The sequence below is a fragment of the Moschus berezovskii genome, chromosome X (genome assembly GCF_049115385.1).
Source record: "Moschus berezovskii isolate FMDL1 chromosome X, NW_MosBer_1.0, whole genome shotgun sequence".
In the NCBI taxonomy this organism is placed as follows: Eukaryota; Metazoa; Chordata; class Mammalia; order Artiodactyla; family Moschidae; genus Moschus; species Moschus berezovskii.
In genome coordinates this window covers 1,117,204-1,142,909 of record NC_142488.1, presented here as the reverse complement: position 1 = coordinate 1,142,909, position 25,706 = coordinate 1,117,204, and the positions used below count along the sequence as shown (strand labels likewise).

General features: G+C 47.0%; 1 long non-coding RNA gene across 1 annotated transcript in view; it reads left to right on the top strand.

Moving 5' to 3' along the window:
• The first annotated feature begins 356 nt into the window (after positions 1-356).
• LOC129564569 (uncharacterized) overlaps positions 357-25,706 on the top strand; it is a 42,741-nt gene continuing 17,391 nt past the window's right edge. The window contains exons 1-2 of the long non-coding RNA XR_008687505.2: positions 357-552; positions 9,296-9,423. This is a non-coding gene — a long non-coding RNA (uncharacterized LOC129564569). The remainder of the gene's footprint in view (positions 553-9,295; positions 9,424-25,706) is intronic.

Genomic DNA, 25,706 nt, shown 5'->3' with positions numbered 1-25,706 from the left:
TCCTTTATTGGCAGGCGGGTTCTTTACCGCTGAGCCATCTCAGAATTAGGCTCAGGGAAATGAACCAGACGCAGGAGGGCAATCCACTCAGCTGTGCTCCCTGGAGAAGTCAGACTCATAGGACAGGAAAACACTGGTTGACGGAGGCCGTGGAGCTGAAGTTTAATGGCAACCGTTTGTTTTCCAAGAACAGTGAGTCCTGGAGATGGGTGGTGGTGTGAGTTCCAGAACCCTGTGAATGTACCAAATGCTACTGAACTGTATGTTTTTAAATGGTGAAAATTATATATTTTATGAATGGCTCACCACAGTGACTTTTTTTTTTTTAACAAAAGGGGGAAGGGGGAATCAAAATGGCTCAATAAAGCTGTCCAAGTTCTTTGGAGCTCACTGGCTAGTTCCTGGAAGGTACAGACTCAGTCTCTCCTAGAAAAGTCAGCCTTAAATGGACCCCATGTTCCTCAGAGCCTCCGCGAGGCTGCCCAGCAGGTGGGCAGAAGCCAGCACAGCCAGCTTCCACTGAGTCATGTAGAGCTTGCCAAGCTGTGACGGGTAAGTGAGGATTGCCACATGTCAGCCAGCCTCGTAATTGGAAGGATGTGTTTTGGGGGGAACAGGGCAGGTGGTTGGGACTCGAGAGGAAGAATTCTCGAGCCCACATTGGGGAAAACTGAGGAGATACGCTTTTCTAAACCTAACACACACTTGTGTTGTATTATAAGGGATATTTTGAAAACTAGTCTTTAGGGAAAATAAAATAAAGACTCACTCTTTGAGATCCGATGGACTGTAGCCCACCAGGCTTCTTTGTCCATTGGATTCTCCAGGCAAGAATTCTGGAGTGAGTTGCCATGCATGACCTTGTCCAGGGTCTGTTTCCAACCCAGGGATTGAACCTTGGTCTCCTGCACTTCAGGCGGATTCCTTGCCCACTGAGCCACCAGGCAAGCTCCTTTTTGCAAACATAGAGAAATCCAATGTCATGAAAATTTGATTGCTCTGTGCAACCTTGCCTCCCCATTGAGTCCGTGAAATCCATTTACAGATCAGGCAGGATATCCCTGTGAATGCATCTGGAACTGCCCAGGAAATCTGATGAGGCACCTGTCAGATCGCAGGTGTGTTCACCAGGAGGCACGCTGTGGCCCTGGAGGTACAGGCTGTGTAGGAAGGAGCAGTGGCAGGCAGGATTCGGAAGTGGCCTCAAGATTTCTGTTCCCCAGGGCACACACCCTGTATGATCTCCTCCCTTGGAGTGTGAGCGTGGTGGATGTCACCCCCCGCCTTATCCCCAGCCCCGTGACGCTGTTGCAGTGGGTTAACTTGAGTTCATCAAAAGGACAGGGGTGGTGGTGGGCCTGACCTAATCAGAGAAGCCCTTTAAAGGATGATGGCTTCTTTTTTTTTTAATGTTTTGTCTGTTGTTGTTTTTATTTTTATTAATTGAGGTAGAGTTGATTTAAAGTGTTGTATCAGCTTCAGGTGTATGGCAAAGGGATTTAGTTTTATATATATATATATGCATGCATACCAAGTCACTATCAGTCATGTCCAGCGCTTCGCAACCCTATGGACAGAACCCGCCAGGCTCTGCTGTCCATCGATTTTCCAGGCAAGAATACTGGAGTGGGTTGCTATGCCCTTCACCAGGGGCTCTTCCCCCCCCTGCCAGGGATCAAACCTGCGTCCATATATATATATATATACATGTAATATGTATTATAAGATTCTTTTCCCTTTTACGTTATTGCAGAATATTGGCTCGATATTGCGCCATACAGTGGGTCCATTTTTGGTTGTCTGTTTTATATACAGCAGTCTCTGTAAGCTCATCCCAAAGCCCTAATTTATTCCTTCCCCTGCTTCCCCTTTGGTAACCCTGTTTGTCAGTGGATCGATTCTGTTTTGTACATAAGCTCATTCTGTGTCATTTTAGATTCCACATGTAAAGGATACCATGTGATATTTGTCTTCTGCTGTCTGGCTTACTTCTTCTATCCATATTACTGCAAATGGCACTATTTCACGCTTTTCTTATGGCTAAATAATACACCATTGTCTGTCTGTCTGTATGTTTATATTTATACATGCACTCGGGGCTTCCCAGATGGCTCAGTGGTAAAGAATCTGCCTGCCAGTGCAGAAACCACAGGAAAAATGGGTTCAATCCCTGGGTTGGGAAGATTCCCCTGTGGGAGGAAATGGCAACTCACTGCAGTATTCTTGCCTGGGAAACCCCATGGACGGAGGAGCCTAGTGGGCTACAGTCCATGGGGTCACAGAGAGTCGGACACCAGTGAGTGACTCAGCACACACACACACACACACACACATACACACACACACATACACACACACACATACACACACACACATACACACACACACATACACACACACACACAGCACATTTATAAGAAGGCAAATTCTGCCAACTAGAAAGAACTTGCCATTCCCTTCTCCAGAGGATGTTCCCCACCCAGGGATGGAACCCGTGTCTCTTACATCTCCTATAAATATATATATATACACACACACACACACCACATTTAAAAGAAGGTGAATTCTGCCAGCTAGAAGGCAGAATTCTCTTCCAGGTGGAAGAGAAGCTTGACCTTCAGGTGAAAATTCAGGTCCTTAGCAACGGGTCAAAGTATCAAAGACAATCTCCTCTTGCTAACTCTGCTACGGGATTTCAACCCAAAGGTCCGTCGGTGAAACATCTAACCCTCTGATCCTGTAAACCTGCATGAACCAGGCGGCGCGTGCCTGTGTGTGGGAGCGAAATAACAGGCTAGCAGGCGAGTGTGGACGTAGGACCCCTTCCCCCACCCTGGGTCTGGCTCTCATCAGTCTGCAGAAGGTGGTTCAGGGTTAAGTGCCGCTGAGGTCTCTGGTGTGTCTCAGAGCCGGGGTATTTCACAGTGGAGGTTACCTCTTCAACATTCAGATACGGCGGTTCATATGCAGGGGCATTCCCAGGGTGAACCCACGTGGCGATTCGACAACTTCAGCAAGTCACACCAGGTGGGGTCTGCAGGTGACGGGGACCATCCTGTCCATTGAGCTGCTCCCTTCACCTCATCCTCACTGGTTTTCTTGACGTAAGAGAAGCATAGGGCACCAGTGGTCACCAGCCCGTGTGTCTCATTATTTTAACAGATTTAGAAAAAGCCCCTTTGTGTGTGTGTGGGGGGGAGGGAGTGGTTTCCCTGGTAGCTTAGCTGGTAAAGGATCCTGCAATGCAGGAGGTCCCGGTTCGATTCCTGAGTCGGCAAGATTCCCCTGGAGAAGGGACAGGCAACCCACTCCAGTATTCTTGGGCTTCCCCGGTGGCTCAGCTGGTAAAGAATCTGCCTGCAATGAGGGAGACCTGGGTTCCATCCCTGGGTCAGGAAGATGCCTTTGGAGAAGGGCATGGCAACCCACTCTAGTATTCTTGGGCTTCCCCGGTGGCTCAGCTGGTAAAGAATCTGCATGCAATGAGGGAGACCTGGGTTCCATCCCTGGCTCAGGAAGATGCCTTTGGAGAAGGGCATGGCAACCCACCCCAGTATTCTTGGGCTTCCCTGGTGGCTCAGACGGTAGAGAATCTGCCTGCAATGCAGGAGGTGTAGGTTTGATCCTTGGGTTGGGAAGATCCCCTGGAGGTGGAAATTGCAACCCGAATCTGCCTCCAATGCCGGAGACACAGGTTCGATCCCTGGGTCGGGACGATCCCTTTGGAGAAGGGCATGGCTACCCACTCCAGTGTTCTTGCCTGGAGAATTCCATGGACAGAGGAGCCCGACAACCTAGTCCATGGTATTGCAAGAGTCAGACACAACTTAGCGACTAAACAGGGGCAACAAATTGGAAGGAACGGTCCCAATCCCATTTTCCGCTGGTCAGAAAACTGGAGTCATCTGTGACTAACGTCATTGGTGATGGACGAACGCACTGCACAGCGAAAGAGGGTTAGTTCCCCAAAACAAAAGCAACGGTGTCGCCTTTGGAACAGGCGGGACCAGCAGAAGTCTCCCACACTCACTGCCCCAGCTCCGGATGCTGTTGAGAAAATGCCAGAGGGCCGGCTAAACGACAGGGACTCACTCTGTCACAGGTCTGCAAGCTGGACGTTCAGGACCCCAGCGTGCGCTGGCACAGTCCCGAGGCAGGCCCTCTTCCTGGTGGACATGGCCGCCTTCTCACCATAGTCTCACGCGGTGCAGAGAAGAGAGACGTGGCCTGTTTCTCTCCTTACGTGTGTGTGCAGAGTCTCTCTGTTGTCTTAGACTCTCAAGACCCATTTGACCGTAGCCCATCGGGCTGCTCTGTCCATGGGATTCTCCAGGCAAGAAGACTGGAGTGGCTTTGCCATGTCCGTCTCCAGGGCGATCATGGGGGCCCCACCCTGAAGAGTTCATCTACATCTCGTTACCGCCCAGCTTCTAACACCATCGCACTGAGGGTCAAGGGCTTTGATGTACAGATTTTAGGTGAGGGACACCGTGCAGTCCGGACAATGCAGCCTTTCCTGTCCTTGTAACTAGCATCGTTCAGCTGGTCAAAACAAAACGGAAGCTTGACTCATCCTTCTCCACCAGATTCAGTACGTTTCCAAGCCTTGCCCGTTCTGTCCATCACATATAGTTACTGCGTGTCCAGTTGACCCCACCATGGCAGCCACCAACTGACGCCCAGCCGCCATCATGCACGTGGACCACAGCCTTCAGTGTCCTCGGCACCGTACCTTTCGCTGTTGGTCAGTCGCTAAGTTGTGTCCGACTCTTTGCGACCCCATGAATCACAGCACGCCAGGACTCCCTGTCCATCACCAACTCCCGGAGTTCACTCAAACTCATGTCCACAGAGTCGGTGATGCCATCCAACCATCTCATTCTCTGTCGTCCCCGTCTCCTCCCACCCCCAATCCCTCCCAGCATCAGACTCTTTTCCAGTGAGTCAACTCGACGCAGGAGGTGGCCAAAGTATTGCAGTTTCAGCTTCAGCATCAGTCCTTCCAATGAACACCCAGGATTGATCTCCTTTAGAATGGACTGGTTGGATCTCCTTGCAGTCCAAGGGACTCTCAAGAGTCTTCTCCAGCACCACAGTTCAAAAGCATCAATTCTTCGGCGCTCAGCTTTCTTCACGGTCCAACTCTCACATCCATACATGACCACAGGAAAAACCATAGCCTTGACTAGACGGACCTTGGTCGGCAAAGTAATGTCTCTGCTTTTTAATGTGCTATCTAGGTTGGTCGCAGCTTTTCATCCAAGGAGTAAGTGTTTTTTAATTTCATGGGTGCAGTCAGCATCTGCAGTAATTTTGGAGCCGAAGAAAATAAAGTCTGTCACTGTTTCCACTGTTTCCCCATCTATACACAACCGTGTGTAAACCAGACAGCTAGTGGGAAGCTGCTGCGTAGCTCAGGGAGCTCGGCTCGTGCTCTGTGATGACCTGGAGGGGTGGATGGGGGTGGGGGAGGCTTAGGAGGGAGCGGGTATCTGTACACACACGGCTGATTCACCACATTGTACAGCAGAAGCCAGCATATTGTAAAGCAATTATCCTGAATAAAAAAATTATTCTTAAAGATGACTGTCACCCCCTTAGATCGCCCCTGACTTTTCCATTCACAGGGACCTCTCCCACCACCTGTTTAATTCCTTAAGACCCACATCACATTCTTTAGCCCTTAATTTCTTTTTGTTGTTGGTTGTTGTTTAGTTGTTGAGCTGTGTTCCGACTCTTTGCTACCCGGTGGACTGCAGCCCCGCCAGGCTCATCTGTCCATGGGATTCTCCAGGCAAGGATACTGGAGTGGGTTGCCGGGCCCTCCTCCAGGGGATCTTCCCGACCCAGGGATCAAACCCGGGTCTCCTACACTGGCAGGAGAATTCTGTACTGCTGAGCTGTCAGCGAAACCCCTTAGTATTGTTATTGGCTGCTTATTCCTCCTATTGCAATAGAGGTTCCCTGGGAGCAGGAACTGTCCGTGCTGGGAGTCTGTCCACACCTCCCAGGACCTGCGTCTCAGATGAGCAGTTTGTTAGACGGGTGAGGGAGGGGGTGGCCGGTCTCACCTGCCTCCCGTCTCTATTAGCAGAATCTTGCCCGCCCCGACCCCCTGAGCAGGATGTCTTTCATCTTCTCCTCTCTCTGAGTAGCGGTCCATCCCCCAAGGCTGGCTTCATAGAGCAAATTTTAATCAAGACTGTGACTCCCTCCTTCACATTCAATCTCCAATTAAAATGTCTAATAAGGGTTTCAAAGAGGGAGAAGTCAATGGCATCCCTGCCTTAAATAAATGGTCTAGGCGGCACTCTGACAGCAAAATTACAGAAGGCAGGTTGCTATACGTATTGCTGAGTAGGAAAGCAAAAAGAAGCGTTAGTCGCTCAGTCGTGTCCGACTCTTGCGACCCCTCGGACTGTAGCCCACCAGGCTCCTCTGTCCATGGGATTCTCCGGCAGGAACGCTGGAGTGGGTGGCCATGCCCTCCTCCCAGGGGATTTTCCTGACCCAAAACCAAATAAAATACAAACCAGAGTAATTGAAAAAGAAGGAAAAATGAGGAAGGGGTAACTTAGGAGTTTGGGATTGACATAAACACACTACCATCTGTAAAATGGATGATACACTCCGATAAATATACGGGCTTCCCTGCTGGCTCAGATGGTAAAGAATCTGCCTGCAGTGCAGCAGATCCAGGTTCAGTCCCTGGGTGGGGAAGATCCCCTGGAGAAGGGCACGGCAACCCACTCCACTCTTCTTGCCTGGAGAATCCCACGGACAGAGGAGCCTGGATGGCTGCTGTCCATGGGGTCACAAAGATTGGACACTATTGACCAAATGACAGGGTCTTTTTACACAGAAATTATATTCAGTGTCTCGTAATAATGTGTAAGGGAAAAGAATCTGGAAAACGTATGTGTAATGGAGTCACTTTGCTATACATCCAAAACCAACACAACACTCTAAGCTGAGTATGTGCCAACTATGGAAAGAAAAGATTTCCGTGACAAAAATATGATTCAAAAATCTTTGGGATTCGGGAAAAATTGGGGTATTTGATCCTGAGAAATAAACAGAGATACAATAGTGTGCACGGAATGGATGAATATACCCTTGGAGTTTAAAGCATGAAGGCAGGCACTGTGCACGGTGAGAAATCAGCTTTTGGAGAAGTAGAAAACTGAGGAGGGAAACAAATGTTTCCAGCATGCAGAGGAGAGTTTAAAATGCTTAAGGGGATAAAACATCAATTTAGAGACACTGAGAGCATTCACCAAGCCACATTGGAAATAGGATTTCCTCCAAAGGAATACGGAATAGATGGATCAGAAGCACTAACTCTAGAAATGATGGAAGATGAATATTGGAAGCCAGAAAATAGAAAAATGACTACATGCTGACTTCTCAGTGAACATTTGAAAGAAAACCAATTCTACACGTGTTCTGGTAGCATTGTCCAAAAGATTAAAAAAAGAAACAACTCTACAAGTGCTCATGGCAAGATAAGAGCAGAAGAAGAACCAATATTGGTTTGGCTTCATTTCGTCTCAGCTACAAGGAATGACACAATGATATTGGTCTGCCAAGCATTGATTAGGAGAAAAAAAAATCGTTGTTAAAAATTCCACAGCGAAGGTACTGTAGAATTATCCTTTACTCCCAAAACAGTGTTGAAATAATTTTCAGTACAGTTAATACAATTAACAATATTGTACTCAATATCACGGTGGACAGTGACTGCAGCCATGAAATTAAAACACGCTTGCTCCTTGGAAGAAAAGCTAAGACAAACCTAGACAGCATATTAAAAAGCAGAGACCTCACTTTGCTGACAAAGGTCCGTATAATCAAAGCTGTGGTTTTCCCAGTGGTCATGTGTGAATGTGAGAGTTGGACTACAAAGAAAGCTGAGCGCTGAAGAATTGATGCTTTTGAACTGTGGTGCTGGAGAAGACTCTTGAGAGTCCCTTGGACTGCAAGGAGATCCAACCAGCCCATCCTAAAGGAGATCAGTCCTGCGTGTTCATTGGAAGGACTGATGCTGAAGCTGAAGGTCCAATCCTTTGGCCACCTGAGGCAAAGAGCTGACTCACTGGAAAAGACTCTGATGCTGGGAAAGATTGGGGGCAGGAGGAGAAGGGGACGACAGAGGATGAGATGGCTGGATGGCGTCACAGACTCAATGGACATGAGTCTGAGCAAGCTCCGGGAGTTGGTGATGGACAGGGAGGCCTGGCGTGCTGCAGTCCATGGGGTCGCAAAGAGTTGGATATAACTTAGTGAGTGAACAACAGCGTATTGCAGACAGTAACCATCCACTGCTGCAAACTTGGGTGTGGAGAGGAAACCAGTTTCTAAGTAAACAAATGAATATCCAGCCAGAGAGGTTTATGCCCTAAATCAAACATTCTTTGCATTATGCAAATTTTTTGCCTACAGAGCAGTTAGAGAGAGTAAAGAGGGTTTGGTTCTTAATCCACACTTCAAAAAATATCAAAAAATAGGAAGCCAAACAGATTATGATTGACTAAGTTTTGCAATAAACAGGTCGCAGCCAAGTCATCCTTGTCTTCAGATCCTTCAAGCCCTGGAACAGGGATAAAATATCTTTAATAGGATTTTCTGATGATGACAAAATAATTTGCATATTTTTCTCTGAGGGACAAAATAAAAAAAAAAAATTGGATCATTATGTGTTTGATAGGTTCCTCTGCAAATTAGTGGCCTTTAAAAGTGGGATGGGACTTCCCAGGTGGTTCAGTGGTAAAGAGTCTACCTGCTAAGCAGGAGATGGAAGTTCTATTCCTCAGTCAGGAAGACTCCCGGGAGAAAGAAATGGCAACCCGCTCCAGTATTCTTGCCTGGAGAATCCCATGGACAGAGGAGCCTGGCAGGCTGCAGTCCATGGGATTGCAAAGAGTCGGGCACAACTTGATGAGTCAAACAACAGAAAGGGGGACAGGTCTTCTCACATGAAAATTTGGAATTGAAATCCATTTTAAGAATTAAAGTATTCAGAGACTTCCTTGGTGGTCCAGTGGCTAAAGCTCCACACTCCCAATACAGGGAGCCCAGGTTTTATCCCCGGTCAGGGGATTCAATTCCACATGCTGCGAATAAGTCATAGCACAACCAAATAAATAAGTAAAAAAATAATAATCATTACAGTATTTGCTAAAGTCTCCTTAATTGGTGTGTGCTACAAATTTTTTTAAAAATTACTGTTGTTTGGGATAGAGTTCCAACCATCCATGCCTCTACTGAAATGTTTTTATCCTTTTCATAATTTCAGAAACTCGGGAGAGTTCCTTGACTTTACGCATGGCCCTTGCGGATACACCAAAAACGGAAGTGGGATGATCGAAATCGGCAAGAGATTAAATTTGCACGCCATCTCTAGAATCGGTGAATGAGTTCCTGGTGAGTGTGCTTGTCTGCGTCACTAAACATTTGTGTGCATTCCATCAACTACTTTGTGGGAAGACGTGATTTTTTTTTAATTTATTTATATTTTTTCCTTGCGAAGAGAACTCAGGATTTCCTCTCTCAAGAACTTTTTAAAAAAATAATTGTTGTTTATTTTTGGCCGTGCTGAGTCTTTCCTGCTACGCCGGCGTTTCTCCAGTTGCAAAGGCAAGTGGTGGGTCTGCTGTCGTTGTCGTGTACGGCCCTCTCATTGCAGTGGCTTCTGTTGTTGCAGAGCCACTAGCGCACGTGGGCTTCTGTCGCTGGGGCACACGGGCTTAGCTGCCCTGCGGCAGGTGGGATCTTCCCAGACCAGGGATGGGACCTGTGTCCCCTGCATTGGCAAGCAGAGTCTTCTCCACTGGACCACCAGGGAAGTCCCTGGCCGCTAATTATAAATGAGAAAATTGAAGCAGCATGCCCGAGTCAGGTGTCCCGCAGGTCACACAGGTCATAAACGTGGGAAGAGTCTGCATGCTCATCCAGACCGAGCCTGCTGACTCTGTATCAGTTTGTCTCGACATCTGACCGGGTTCCTCATTCTCCGGCAACCCCAAATCTCGTCACCTGACCAGCCCTCGGCGGGAATCCTGTGAGGTCAGTTTAGGCACAATCCCCCAACCGGTGATTTTCCCATCCACTGACCCCCCACTTGCTCCTTGGCTATAAACGCCCTCTTGCCCGTGCCAACTTGGGAGGTGAGTCTGGATCCATCAAAGGTCTCTTTTGCACTATTGCGATGCATGCTGAGTCGATTCAGTCGTGTCCGACTCTTTGCGACCCCGTGGAATGTAGCCCGCCAGGCTCCTCTGTCCATGGAGTTTTCTAGGCAAGAATACTGGAGCGGGTTGCCATGCCCTCCCCGAGGGGATCTTCCCCACCCAGGACTCGAACCTACTTCTTCCTGCATCTGCTTCGTTGGCAGGTAGATTCTTTAGCACTGAGCCACCAGGGAAGCCCAAACTGTAGCAAATCTGACAGCTATCGTGGTAATTACAATACTCCTGCTGCTGCTGCTGCTAAGTTGCTTCAGTCACGTCTGACTCTGTGCGACCCCATAGATGGCAGCCCACTAGGCTCACCCATCCATGGGATTCTCCAGGCAAGAACACTGGAGTGGGTTGCCATTTCCTTCTCCAATGTGTGAAAGTGAAAAGTGAAGTCGCTCAGTCGTGCCTGACTCTTAGTGACCACATGGACTGCAGCCTACCAGGCTCCTCCATCCATGGGATTTTCTAGGCAAGAGTACTGGAGTGGCTTGCCATTGCTCCTACTTGTAATAACTGCAGTTGTCGCACGGGTAACAAGTATAGTAGTGTCTGTCATCTTAGTAGCTGTAGTTACTGTTATAATTGGACTCCTGGCAAGTGTTGATAGTTGCGGCAGTGGTTGCAGTGGTACTAATTGTAGCAATTGTTGCAGCCGTAGTCATCATTGTAGTCGTGGTTGTAATAGAAGATTTTGTCACAGTAGCCATTGCTGTAGTTAGGGGAGAAATCGGAGTCGTGAGTTATAGTTGTAGCAGCGCTAATAGCAGTCGGTGTAGCAGTAGCAAGAATTTATTATCACAGGAATTGCGATCATAACAGGAGCGTGTGTAGTAGGAATTGCAATCGTAACAGGAGCGTGTGTAGTAGGAATTGCGGTCATAACAGGAGCGTGTGTAGTAGGAATTGCGATAACAACAGGAGCGTGTGTAGTAGGAATTGCAATCGTAACAGGAACATGTGTAGTAGGAGTTGCGATCGTAACAGGAGCATGTGTAGTAGGAATTGCGATCATAACAGGAGCGTGTGTAGTAGGAATTGCGATAACAACAGGAGTGTGTGTAGGAGGAATTGCGATCATAACAGGAGTATCTGTAGTGGGAATTGCGATCATAACAGGAGCTTGTGTAGTAGGAATTGCGATCATAACAGGAGTATCTGTAGTAGGAATTGTGATAATAACAGGAGTATCTGTAGTAGGAATTGCGATCGTAACAGGAGCTTGTGTAGTAGGAACTGTGATCATAACAGGAGTATGTGTAGTCAGAATCGCGATAACAACAGGAGTATTTGTAGTAGGAATTGCGATCTGGTCCCATCACTTCGTGGGATATAGATGGAGAAACAGTGGAAACTCTGTCAGACTCTACTTTTGGGGGGCTCCAAAGTCACTGCGGATGCTGATTGCAGCCATGAAATTAAAAGATGCTTACTCCTTGGAAGGAAAGTTATGACCAACATAGATAGCATATTTAAAAGCAGAGACATTATTTGCCAACCAAGGTCCGTCTAAACAAGGCTTTGGTTTTTCCAGTGGTCATGTATGGATGTGAGAGTTGGACTGTGAAGAAAGCTGAGCGCCACAGAATTGATGCCTTTGAACTGTGGTGTTGGAGAAGACTGTTGAGAGTCCCTTGGACTGCAAGGAGATCCAACCAGTCCATCCTAAAGGAGATCAATCCTGGGTGTTCATTGGAAGGACTGATGCTAAAGCTGAAACTTCAATACTTTGGCCACCTCATGCAAAGAGTTGACTCACTGGAAAAGACTGATGCTGGGAGGGATTGGGGGCAGGAGGAGAAGGGGATGACCGAGAATGAGATGGCTGGATGGCATCACCGACTCAATGGACATGAGTTTGAGTGAACTCCAGAAGTTGGTGATGGACAGGGAGGCCTGGTGTGCTGTGATTCATGGGATCGCAAAGAGTCGGACACGACTGAGCGACTGAACTGAACTGAACTGAACAGGAACATGTGTAGTAGGAATTGCGATAACAACAGGAGCGTATGTAGTAGGAATTGTGATAACAGGAGCGTGTGTAGTAGGAATTGCGATCGTAACAGGAGCGTGTGTAGTAGGAACTGCGATCGTAACAGGAGCGTGTGTAGTAAGAATTGTGATCGTAACAGGAGCATGTGTAGTAGGAATTGCGATAACAACAGGAGCATGTGTAGTAGGAATTGCGATAACAACAGGAGCATGTGTAGTAGGAATTGCGATCATAACAGGAGCATGTGTAGTAGGAATTGCGATAACAACAGGAGCGTGTGTAGTAGGAATTGCTATAACAACAGGAGCGTGTGTAGTAGGAATTGTGATAACAGGAGCGTGTGTAGGAGGAATTGTGATCATAACAGGAGCATGTGTAGTAGGAATTGAGATAACAACAGGAGCATGTGTAGTAGGAATTGTGATAACAACAGGAGCATGTGTAGTAGGAATTGCGATCATAACAGGAGCGTGTGTAGGAGGAATTGCTATAACAACAGGAGCGTGTGTAGTAGGAATTGTGATAACAACAGGAGAGTGTGTAGTAGGAATTGCGATCGTAACAGGAGCGTGTGTAGTAGGAATTGTTCTAATGGTACTGATTTTGTGGTAGCTGTAGAAGTAGCAGTAATCGTGGTGGTCATCGCTGTTTTAGTCATCAGACATGCTGTCCTTATGAGAATGAGAGTAATGGTGGTCGCAATACTAATTGCTATGGTTGTAGCAGCAGTCATCCTTGAAGACCAGCAGTAGTCGTTATAGCAGTGCGTATTACAGTAGTAGCAGCAGGCATGAGAGTTGGAGTAGTAGTTGCAGTTGTCCTCATTTCTGTGGAATATTACTCAACTATTAAAAATAACACATTTGAATCAGTTCTCATGAGGTGGACGAAACTGGACCCTATTATACAGAGTAAAGTAAGCCAGAAACAAAAACACCAAAACAGTATACTACCGCATATATATGGAATATAGCAAGAGGATAACGATAACCCTGTATACGAGACAACAGCAGAGACTCGGATGTGTGGAGCAGTCTTTCGGACTCTGTGGGAGAGGGCGAGGGTGGGATAATTTGGGACAATGGATTGAAACATGTATATTATCATATGTGAAACGAATCTGACGTGGTTGGGGGCTCCCCACCTCAACACTCTGTGGATTTAAGAGGCCGTTCCTTCTGGAAGTGTATAAATTAGCCTGGGATAGAACCTGCACGCTGAACTTACTAATTAAGAAATGAGAAACCAGAACTTATAAAGGTGGCATAGAAATACAAGAAACTATTCTTAAGTAATCTTTTAAAACTTTGAACAGAGTTACAGATTTTGCCATTTGTTGTGGACTGGTATATGTAATTTAACCAGAACCATGAGAAAGTTGGTACTGTGTGAATTCTGAGGCACTTTCGACATGTAGTAGGAGTGATGTGGACTTTCTTGAGTTTTACAAATTCATAAGTGAGTGGTCTGTATCTCGTGCCTTTGTTGGTTTTCTGTGAGCTGTAGTTTCCGGGAAGTGAGCAGGTGTCATTCCTCTAACTCTTGTAATCCAGTCGTTCGTGTCCCTCCTTCATGAGGATCCAGTATGGCTGTGGTGCTGTTATCCCTCTGATAGGAACTCTAACTCGGTGTAAAGCCCCAAAGATCTGTTACTTATTTTTATTTTATATTGTACTATATTTTATTTACAGTGTTGTGTTTGTTTCAGGTGTATAGCAAAGTGACAGTCATATATATATATATATATGAATTAACAAAAGCAGTTCCCATCTTTTGATGGGGAGCTCGTGCTTTATAATATAAATGGCATTATTTTGAGAGAGGGATAACTTAGGTATGGTATTCGGTTTTTTTTCTTTTTGCAGCTTGAGGCAGTTGTAAAATAATGTAGCTTTTTGCAACTGTGTATTCTATAGTATTTTTTTCGTTTGGTGAAATTTTAACTGTTAATGTTTTGGGCATTGTGCTTTGTACCATTTATTAAATAAAAATTATTTAAATGGAAAAAACAAATCTCCAACCCCGAGGTCCATCATCACCAGGAAGAACAAGGCAAGAGGTCACCTCCAAAGACAAGCACCTTCAAGATGACGCACGTGGCTCTATATTTAGAGTTTGTCCAGGAGAAAAGTCTAGAGTTTTTCTTGGCCATGAAAGAGATACTCGAATGAAAGGACTGTGACAAACCATTGAGAAGACGGTTTAAGCACGGGGCACCTTGCCACCAAACTCCATTTCTCATTAGGACCAGACTCTTGTCCAGAAGGGACTCGGCCCAGCTTGGCAGTTCCTTCCTTCACCCCTGCACGGCTGTCCTGACTGCAGTGGCCGCAGTCGGGGAGCCCCGGGGAGCTTTCAGCCTGACGATGCTTTAAAGCCGAGGTCCCCAACTTTTCTTTTTGGCGTCAGGAACCGGTTTCACGGCAGATGGACATTTCCGCAGACCGGGGAGTTGGGGGATGGTTTTGGGATGATTCAAGCACATGACATTTTTTTCATGCACCATATTTCTGTTGTTAGGGCGGCAGCTCAGAGCATCAGGCATTGGATCCCGGAGGCTGGGGACTCCCAGTAGTCACAGCATCTCTGGGATCAGAGTTCATCTTTGAAACTTGATGGAAAATCCCACTTGCATCCCCATTTGGTACCTGGCGTGTGCAACCAGCCCGGGCGTGGGATTCCCAAGCCAAGCTGTGCAGGCTGGCACGTGGCAGCCCCATCGCTTTGTGTCCTGCACTGTGTCTCTTGTGGGGCCGCCTCCCTGACAGAGCTTGCATCTTCTCAATGCAGGTCGCTTATGACTTATATCCCCTGTGTGGTTTCCACCAGGATGGCCGGTGCTGTGACCTTCACGGGACTTTGGGGAGCAACATTTTCAGGAAAGCCAAGCCATGATTTTCTCTGTTTGTTTTCTAAAATAGATACATTTTATTGAAGTGCAGTTGACTTACAACGATTCAGGTGCCCAGCCAGGTGATTCAGTTGTACAAATACACACATACATTATTTTTGAAATTATTTTCCATCGTAAGTTATCATAAGATATTGCCTATAGTTCCTCTGTTGCTGGTTGCAGAGCTATTTTTTAATTAGAAATCTGGCCTTCTATTCATACTAAATCAAATGAGTGGAATCAAAATGTCATGAGTTTTGAGTTAGGCAAAAATTTATAAGTTTTCTAAAGCATATATATTATACATATTTATCTGTAATATGCAAAAGCTTTTCTACTACACTTGATAAAGGCTTGAGTTCAGTTCAGTCACTCCATCGTGTCTGACTCTTTGTGACCCCGTGGACCGCAACACGCCAGGTGTCCCTGTCCATCACCAACTTCCAGAGTTTACTCAAACCCATGTCCATTGAGTCCGTGATGCCATCTAACCATCTCATCCTGTGTCATCCGCTTCTCCTCCCGCCCCCAATCCCTCCCAGCATCAGAGTCTTTTCCAGTGAGTCAACTCGTCGCATGAGGTGGCCAAAGGATTGGAGTTTCAGCTTCAGCATCAGTCCTTCCATGAACGCCCAGGACTGATCTCCTTTAGAATGGACTGGCTGGCTCTCCTTGCAGTCCAAGGGACTCTCAAGAGTCTTCTCCAGGACCACAGTTCGAAAGCATCAATTGTTGGGCACTCAGCCTTCTTTATAGTCCAACTCTCACATCCGTACATGACCAGCGGAAGAACCATAGCTTTCACTGGATGGACCTTTGGTCGGCAAAGTGAGGCCTCTTGTATGACACATACGTGCATATAGAAACATACGTGCCCATCACACACACACACACACACACACAGAGACACATGTACGGATGCACTTTATGTCTATTCAGCTTTATTAAAAGCATAACTGTCGGGACTCCCCCTGGCGGTCCAGTGGTTAAGAATCTGCCTTGCAATGCAGGGGACACGGATTTCCACCCGTGGTCCAGTTAGATCCCACCTGCCACAGCGCAGCTAAGCCCGTGCAGAACAACTGGAGCCCACACGCCCGGGGCCCATGCTTTGCAGCAAGTTACTGCCATGAGACGTCCATGTACCTCAGCTGGAGAGTAGCCCCCCGCCCTTTTCTGCAACTAGAGACAGCCCCCGTGCAGAAATGAAGACCCACCACAGCCAAAAAGTAAACAGTCAAATCAATCTTTTCTTGAAAAGGCGTAACTATTAAAGTACAGTCAGTAGAACTGTATTTTGCATCTACTCATTGGACAACCTGTCTTGCTGACTTTTGAAATCACTGGACAACCTGTTTCATATTTTGAAATATTTATGCTATTGCATTACATATACATGTTTCCCCAGACAGGTAGGATCAGGAAGCTTGTCCTTTTGTGTTCCAACATAGGCAAAGTGGGGACATTCAGAAGACAGTGATCAATTATCGCGTGCCCCCCCGTAGGACCATGACTCAGCGGTAAAAGAATCTTCTTGCCATGCAGGAGACTGCCTGCAATTCAGGAGACATGGGTTCGATCCCTGGGTCAGGAAGGTCCCCTGGAGAAGGAAATGGCCAGCCACTCCAGTATTGTTGCCTGGAAAATTCCCTGGACAGAGGAGCCTGGTGGGCTACAGCCCATGGGGTCACAAGGGTCAAACACGAGTTAGCGACTAAATGGCCATCACCCCCAAAGGACAAGATTCCTGCAGTTGGTACCATTACGAACGTAATGTGTTTCTCTTTCTTTGCCCTGGACCCCTGCCCACAGCCCCCTGGGATGGGAGACATATGCCTTTAAGTATCACACATTCAGAAAGAAGTTAACTCAAACATCCAGGCTGCCCGTGACTTCTCAACTTGAAACACAAAATTAACCTGCACGGGTCTTCTACAGTTTCCTTTTTCGTCTAATCGGTGAGAAAGGTGGGTTCTCGGAAAAAGTGAGACAAGTCAGACATTAAGGATAAGGAGAAACGTTGGCGGGCATTCTTTTTCTTTGTCGGTAGTTTAGTCACTAAGTCGTGTCCAACTCTTGCGCTCCCATGGACTGTAGCCCACTGGGCTCCTCTGTCCATGAGATTCTGCAGGCAGGAATACTGGAGTGGGTTGCTGTTTCCTCCTCCATGATCTCCCCTCTTCCAGAGCATGTTGCTGACTTAGGGATCGAACCCAGGTCTTCCCCACTATGGGCAGCTTCTTTCCCATCTGAGCTGCCAGAGGCAAGCGGATCCTTCACTGCTGGACCACCAGCGATGTCCCAGGCATTCTATTTAAGGTTTGTTTTTTTTTTTTCCTTCCTGTCCTGAAAGGGCTTGTGAATCCTCGGTGGGTTGATTTTGTCCTCATCTTTTGCTTGCTTTAAACTTTTGGAAAAGTGAATTATCAGTCAATGGATTTTTACGTTTGAAATAAGGGCCCAGGTGTCTACAAGATCACTGCCCTGCACTCAGAGGTCAGAAAAGGCTGTCTGGAGACATCTAAAGTAACACGTGAAGGGAGACGGACGTAGCCAGCCACGAGCGGAAGGGTATTGCAGGGAGGGATACAGGCGCCCTCTGTTAAGAATCTGAGGAAGTTCAGACTGGTTCTGGGTGGATTCGCGGAAGAGTCTGGGGTTGGGGAGGAAGGAATAGCTGGGAGGATAGAGAGACCGGAAATTCGGGCAAAAGGCCGGCATTCTGTCACCCAGGGGCTGACTGCCATGTTAAGCCGTGAAACCCTTTAGTCCTAACCTGCCAAGTGACAGATGTTGCGTTTGTGGCTGTACCTGGGAGTGGTTCTGGGCTGGAATCCTGACAGTTGGGTCACCTGTCACCCCTTCCGGTATACTGCCTGAGGTCGGCCTGCGGTGGACGCAGCTGTTACCTTTGCCAGGGTTCTGCAGGGAAACACGATGGGTAGGATCCATCAGCCACCTATCTGTCCATCCATCATACCTACTTATCTACCTGTGTGTCCGTCCATCCACCCATCCATCAGTCAAATCTAGCCATCCAACCATCCATCATGTCTATCATCCATCTAATCTATCCATCCATCCATCCATCAAATCTATCCATCCATCAAATCTATCCATCTATCCACCCATCATATCTATCCATCCATCAAATCCATCCATCCATCCATTCATCAAATCTATCCATCCATCCATCCATTAAATCTATCCATCCATCAAATCTATCCATCCATCCATCAAATCCATCTATCCATCCATCCATCAAATCTATCCATCCATCCATCAAATCTATCCATCCATCCATCCATCAAATCTGTCCATCCATCCATCATGTCTATCCATCCATCAAATGTATCTGTCCATCCATCACATCCATGCATCCATCCATTCATCCATCCATCATATCTATCCATCCATCAAATCCATCCATCCATCCATCAAATCTATCCATCCATCCATCAAATTCATCCATCCATCCATCCAATCTATCCATCCATCCATCAAATCTATCCATCCATCCATCAAATCCATCCATCCATCCATCCATCAAATCCATCCATCCATCCATCCATCAAATCTATCCATCCATCCATCAAATCTATCCATCCATCCATCCATCAAATCTGTCCATCCATCCATCATGTCTATCCATCCATCAAATGTATCTGTCCATCCATCACATCCATGCATCCATCCATTCATCCATCCATCATATCTATCCATCCATCAAATCCATCCATCCATCCATCAAATCTATCCATCCATCCATCAAATTCATCCATCCATCCATCCATCAAATCTATCCATCCATCCATCAAATTCATCCATCCATCCATCCATCAAATCTATCCATCCATCCATCAAATCTATCCATCCATCCATCAAATTTATCCATCCATCCATCCATCCATCATATCTATCCATCCATCCATCAAATCTATCCATCCATCCATCAAATCTATCCATCCATCATATCTATCCATCCATCAAATCTATCTATTCATCCATCCATCCATCCATCCATCCAATCTATCCATCCATCAAATCTATCCATCCATCCATGAGATCCATCCATCCATCCATCTATCAAATCTATCCATCCATGAGATCCATCCATCCATTCATCCATCAAATCTATCCATCCATGAATCAAATCTATCTATTCATCCATCCATCCATCCATCAAATCTATCCATCCATCCATCAAATCCATCCATTCATCCATCCATCAAATCCATCCATCCATCCATTCATCAAATCTATCCATCCATCAAATCTATCCATCCATCCATCAAATCCATCCATCCATCAAATCTATCCATCCATCAAATCTATCCATCTATCCACCCATCATATCTATCCATCCATCAAATCCATCCATCCATCCATTCATCAAATCTATCCATCCATCCATCCATTAAATCTATCCATCCATCAAATCTATCCATCCATCCATCAAATCCATCTATCCATCCATCCATCAAATCTATCCATCCATCAAATCTATCCATCCATCCATCAAATCCATCCATCCATCAAATCTATCCATCCATCCATCAAATCCATCCATCCATCCATCCATCAAATCTATCCATCCATCCATCAAATCTGTCCATCCATCCATCATGTCTATCCATCCATCAAATGTATCTGTCCATCCATCACATCTATGCATCCATCCATCAAATCCATCCATCCATCAAATCTATCCATCCATCAAATCCATCCATCCATCCATCCATCAAATCTATCCATCCATCAAATCCATCCATTCATCCATCCATCAAATCCATCCATCCATCCATTCATCAAATCTATCCATCCATCAAATCTATCCATCCATCCATCAAATCCATCCATCCATCAAATCTATCCATCCATCAAATCTATCCATCTATCCACCCATCATATCTATCCATCCATCAAATCCATCCATCCATCCATTCATCAAATCTATCCATCCATCCATCCATTAAATCTATCCATCCATCAAATCTATCCATCCATCCATCAAATCCATCTATCCATCCATCCATCAAATCTATCCATCCATCAAACCTATCCATCCATCCATCAAATCCATCCATCCATCAAATCTATCCATCCATCCATCAAATCCATCCATCCATCCATCCATCAAATCTATCCATCCATCCATCAAATCTGTCCATCCATCCATCATGTCTATCCATCCATCAAATGTATCTGTCCATCCATCACATCTATGCATCCATCCATCAAATCCATCCATCCATCAAATCTATCCATCCATCAAATCCATCCATCCATCCATCCATCAAATCTATCCATCCATCAAATCCATCCATCCATCCATCCATCAAATCCATCCATCCATCAAATCTATCCATCCATCAAATCTATCCATCCATCATATCTACTTACTATCTGTATGTCTGTCCATCCGTGCATCCATTATATTCTCTCTGTCTGTCTGTCTATCCATCCATCCTTCATATTTATCTGTCTATCCATCTGTCCATCAGTGATATCTGTCTGTATATCTATCCATCCGTCTGTCATATCCATCCATGCGTCCATCACTCAGTCATGTCCATCTATCCATCCATGCATCCATCATCTCTGTCTCATCTCCGTCTGTCTGCCCATCTGTCATCCCCGTCTAGTATCTACCTGTCCATCATCTCTGTATCATCCATCTGCCTAGTAAGTGTCTGCATCCATCTCTATTATCTGTCAATTGTCTATCCATCTGTATCAATCTCTATAATTTTATCTGTACATGAATTTTCTCCCTATTGATCATCTGTCTGCATCTGTGTCTGTCCCTATGTCTGTCGTCCGTCTATCGATCCATCTGCCTATCATCTATTGAGCTCTGTCAAGCTGTCTACATCGATTATCTGTCTCCATGTCGATCAGTCATCTGTCCGTCTCTATCAACACCTCCGTCTGTTTACCTCTCTCTGTCTATTACCTAGCTCCCATCAGACATCTGTCTATATCCATACCTATTATTGTTCAGTTTCTAAGTCACGCCCAACTCTTTGCGACCCCACGGACCGCAGCATGCCAGGCCTCCCCGTCCGTCACCATCTCCCGGAGTTTGCTCAAACTCATGTCCATCGAGTCGGTGATGCCACCCGACCGTCTCATCCTCTGTCGTCCCCTTCTCCTCCTGCCTTCAATCTTTCCCAGCATCAGGGTCTTTTCCAATGAGTCAGCTCTTCCCATCAGGTGGCTCAAGTATTGGAGTTTCAGATTTATCATCAGTCCTTCCAATGAATATTCAAGCTTGATTTCCAAAGACAGCTTTATTCTTAAGGAATTCGCTCACGCAGTCGTGGGAGCTGACAAGTCCAACACCTTCAGGGGAGAACAGCAGGATGAAGACCCCAGGAAAGAGCTGATGTTGCAGCTGAAGAAGCCCAGAGAACGTCTGCTGGCAGAATTCCTTTCTTTTGCTCAGAGCAGATCAACCCTTAGGGTCTTGACACCTTCAACTGATTAGACGAGGCCCACCAACATCAGGAAGGGCAGTCTGCTTTACTCAGAGCTCACCAAGTGAAATATTCATCTTGTACAAAAAAAAAAAAAAAACCTCACGGAAACGTCCAGAATTATGTCTGATTCACTGTGGGGACCGCGGCTCAGCCTCATTTACCAATAAAACGAGCAATCACAGGCCATTCACACAGCCTGAATCTATACCCAACTCAGGGAGAGAGAAAGACCTGTGATAAAATGACTCAAGTCTTACCTGGGGATAGCTAACACCTCTCAAACAGAAACTTCATAGCTGTGCCTTCCTCACTCCACAGGGGTCTGCCTCACGGACTAAAGTTTCCTTGCCAAGCTAAATGTTAGGTAGAATTTCCCCACCTTTCCGCCTCATCTACCTGGCATTTTCAAGCTGCTTCAAGGTACACACCTCACTGCCTGTTGTTTATCCTTATGGACCCAGGGTTCAGCCTTCCTTACAAAGTCTGAAAAAATATGATGACATCCTGGTGCGTTTGGGGGCACAAATACTTTTCATCAGTGGATTATTTTCGGACAAACAGGGCAATAGATATGAGAGACTTTGAGGCTTCTCAGACTTGACCGTATACTTGATTCCCTGGGAACCTTGTGAAAATGCAGATTGTAATCCACCGGGTCTGGGTGGAACTGAGGTTTTCGCATTTCAAAGGAGTTCTTGGGTGAAACCAGTGATGTTGGTCCATGGACCACATTTATACCATCAACACATAGACCTCTGGGCTTCCCTTGTGGCTCAGCGGTAAAGAATCCGCCTGCCAAGCAGGAGATGTGCATTCAAACTCTGCGTCAGGAAGCAGGAGACGTGGGTTCGATCTCTGGCTCAGGAAGATCCCCCCGAGTACGAAACAGTAACCCCCTCCAGTATTCTTGCCTGGGTAATCCTATGGACAGAGGAGCCTGGTGGGCTGCAATCCCTGGGGTCACAGTCAGATACGACTTAGTAACTAAGCAATAACAAACAGATCTTTACATTTAGAAAGGGACGTGAAAGTCGCAGAGTCGTGTCCGACTCTTTTTGGACCCCAGTCCATGGGATTCTTCAGGCCACAGTACTTGAGCAGGTAGCTGTTCCCTTCTCCAGGGGAATCTTCCCAACCCAGGGATCAAACCCGGGTCTCCCACATTGCAGGCGGATTCTTTAGCATCTGAGCCACCAGGGAAGCCCAGACACATTTAAAAGCCAGGACACAAACTGGTCACAAACAAGTCTCTTGATTTCTTGTTTCTATGAGACCTCGTCACCTGAGCTTCTATAAGTCCTCGGGTATCATTGAAGCAAGGTGTTGGCCCAACACCCAGAGGCCTGGTACTCGGGAAGGCTGTGGTCAGCCAAGGTGTTTTCCTGGGATGTTAGCTTCCCGTCATGAGCCAAGAAGCTCATTTACCACGTGAGAGAACGTTGTGACCGTGGGTGCAGACTCCCCAGGCTTCGACAAAATTATTCACTCCTATTCAAATGCTGGTGGCTCAGACGATAAAGAATCCACCTGCAATGCAGGAGACCCAGGTTCGATCCCTGGCTCAGGAAGATCCCCTGGAGGAGGTCATGGCAACCCACTCTAGTATCCTTGCTTGGAGAGTCCCACAGACAGAGGACCCTGGCGGGGCTACAGTCCGTGGGGTTGCAGAGAGTCAGGCGTGACTGAGCGGCTCACGATTTCACGCTCTTCACAGACACTCATATCGCAGCGTGAAAAGCAAGGAGCAAGGTAGCCAGGAGGGGCACTCAGCTTAGGTCGACACAGTCCCACCGACGCTCCAGGTCCAGGCACACAGAACCCCTCATGGCACCCAGCTGCCACTCCGGTGCATTGACTGTGGGTGGTTGACAACCAGCCAGGGGGCTCCAGCGTGCCCTCCACTCCCGGTTTTGCAGAACGATTTCTGTATTGCGTTTCTTTCTGTGTGGGGCTGCGCTGGGTCTCCACTGCTGTGTGCGGGTTTCCTCTCATTGGCATTGAGCGCGGGCTCCTATCTGGTTGTCTTGCATGGGCTTTTCACTGCGGTGGCTTCTCCTGTTTGCAGCTTTTACGGGCTCCGGAGCACAGGCTCAGTACTTGTAGCACACAGGCTTAGTTGCTCCGAGGCCTGTGGGATCTTCCCGGACCAGGGATCGAACCCAGGTCCCCTCCCTGCTTTGGCAGGCAGGTTCTTATCAACTCCACCACCAGGGAAGTCCACAGAAGGATTTCAGTTGCGTGGGTTTTGAAGGGGGCGCGTGGAAGAGAGAGGCAGGAGGCTTCACTGTGTAGGCAGAGAAAGGCCACCTGCCTTTTCAGTAAAGAAAGGAAGCTGCAGGGGTCAGGCTTCTCAGCCCCTGTGGCCACCCCCAAGGGTGCACCCTCGGGGGACTCAGGGTGGAGAAAAACAGGAGACTGGCCCCAGATCGCTGAGGTGCCCATCAAAGGAATGATTTCAATGAGTCCAGACTCTCGCAGCTTCCCAGACACAGAAAAGCGGTAAATGCATTCTCTTGAGATGTTTCTATTTTGTGACCTGCTTAGTAGTCTTTTGATTTCAATTACATGGGTTTTAGGTTGGTTGGTTTGTTTTTGCAAGAATTCCTATACATTCTGGCCCCTCCCATACCTCTTTGGGACAGACCTGTTTCCTAGGCTATAGCCCTCTGTAAAGTCATCAAAGGAGATCAAACCAATGCATCGCAAAAGCAGTCCATCATGAATATTCATTGGAAGGACTGATGCTGAAACTCCAATCTTTGGGCACCTGATGCAAAGAGCCGACTCACTGGAAAAGGCCCTGATGCTGGGAAAGATTGAAGGTGGAGGGGACGACAGAGGATGAGATGGTTGGATGGTATCACAGACTCGATGGATGTGAGTTTGAGCAAGCTCCGGGAGTTGGTGATGGACAGGGAGGCCTGGCGTGCTGCAGTCCGTGGGGTCTCAGAGAGTCAGATATGATTTGAGACAGAACCAGAACAACAACAAAATTGTTAAATAAAACAGATTTCTCTACTCTGAAGTTGCGCGTTCTTCTTTTCAGCCGACTGCTGATGGCACAGAGCCATGACCAAATTCAAAGGAGGAAAAACAAATCAGAATTTGGTGGGCTGCGTGGAAATCTATCTAGGTTTATATGGACCAGGTCACGGCCAGACCTGAATTCTGAGCCCATGTACCTGGCACAGATAAACTGAAGAGTCCTAATATTTATCCCACTTCCTATTCCTCTAGTTCCCAAAAGAATGCACGTGAAAATTAAAATTATATTAGCTGTATAGGATAATAGGGTTTCCCCAGTGGCCCAGTGGTAAAGAATCCTGCCAATGCAAGAGACATGGGTTCGATCCCTGGGTCGGAAAGATCCCTTGGAAGAGGGCATGGCAACCCACTCCAGTATTCTTGTCTGGAGAATCCCCATGGACAGAGGAGCCTGGCGGGCTACAGTCCATGGGGTCGCAGTGAGTCAGACAGGACTGAGCGACTTGTCTGTCTTCCGTGACATGTCAGATCTTAGTTCCCAGAGTCGCACCCCGCTGCATTGAAAGGTAAACTGTTAACCCCTGGACTGTCAGGAAGTACCAATTCCTGCTATTTTAAACTGCCAGCTTTGGGGTGTTTTATTACAACCGCCCCTGGAAACAAATACCCCACCTAGACATCTTAGCTGAGAGAAACCTCACAGAAACACATACATAAGCTAGGAGTTCCCCAGTGGCTCAGAGGTAAAGAACCTGCCTGTCAAGGCAGGAGACGCGTATTCAATCACTGGGTGGGGAAGATCCCCCGGAGGAGGAAATGGCAACCCACTCCGGTCTTCTTGCCTGGAGAATCCCCACGGACAGAGGACCCTGGCGGGCTTCCGTCTATGGGGTCACACAGAGTCGGACACGACTGAAGTGACTTAGCAGCAGCATCTGCAGCAGACCTCGTAGCACAGAGAAATTTCACAGAAACACATTCATGAGCTAGGAGGTCCCCAATGGCTCAGCAGTAAAGAACCCGCCTGTCAACGCAGAAGACCCGCGTTCGATCCCTGGGTGGGGAAGATCCCCCGGAGGAGGAAATGGCAACCCACTCCAGTCTTCTTGCCTGGAGAA